The sequence below is a fragment of the Cynara cardunculus genome (genome assembly GCF_001531365.2).
Source record: "Cynara cardunculus var. scolymus isolate 2C chromosome LG 15, CcrdV1, whole genome shotgun sequence".
Taxonomy (NCBI): Eukaryota; Viridiplantae; Streptophyta; class Magnoliopsida; order Asterales; family Asteraceae; genus Cynara; species Cynara cardunculus.
In genome coordinates, this window is record NC_037542.1 from 8,765,094 (window position 1) to 8,766,102 (window position 1,009).

Below are 1,009 nucleotides of genomic sequence, written 5' to 3' on the forward strand. Positions count from 1 at the left end.
CTCTCATCTCTCAACTTTGTCAATTGTCGATCCATATCAACTCTCGATCTCTCATCTTCAAACTTCAGATTTCAGACGCAAAAAACAAACAGTCTAACTGATTCAGATTTCAGACTTCAGCACCACCTCTTAAAAATCAGAAGTGAATTCAAACTTTAGACTTCAGCACCTCTTAAAAAGCAAACGCCACCTAAGTCTTTAGACTTTATAATTATTAATTATAAGGGTGTTTGGGAGTGTTTAGAAAAACAACTTATGGACTTATTTCGGTGTGACATTGGTAATAAACACTTTTGAGTGTTTGGATAAACAGCTTATACCAGTGTCAAACCGGTAATAAAGAGTTTTTAAAAAAGTTAAATTATTCTAACTTATAATAAGTTGATAATAACTTTTGTAGAAAAACATAAGTTGTTTCAAATAAGAAACCCCAAACACCCCCTATAAGTCTTAGATCTGAAGTATAAGTTTTCAGAGTTTTTAACTCTGAACTGTAAGTCTTAAATCTTCAGACTTTATAATCCTGAACTATGTAACTATTGTTGAGTACCACTGAGCTAAATCGAGTTATTCCTAATAATAATTATCACATGTGAGTAATATAAATAACAATAGCAATCATATCTACAATGGCTAAACGATTTAAACAATTAATGTATAACAATTAAACTGTGTAAATCGTAACAAAACTAACCGTGTAGGGGAAAACGAGTCATGAAGACTCACCTGAGTTGTTGAATAGTTGAGCAACTATTTTCTTTCGAGCTGAACATCGAAGACCAATGATCGAGTCGCCAAAACTTTCTGCACCAAACTTGAATCGATCATTTCAAATATCCTTTCTTCTTGCTAGACCTTTGCCAAATCCTCTCGTTTTCTTTTCTTCTTGAACTTCACCGTAACAATGAATTGAATTATCCATTGATTGTTGTTTTTTAACAATGGTTTTGAGATTCAATTGTTTTAATATAAGTATAGGAGTTTTGTTTTAAGTTGTGGCGTCTTCCAT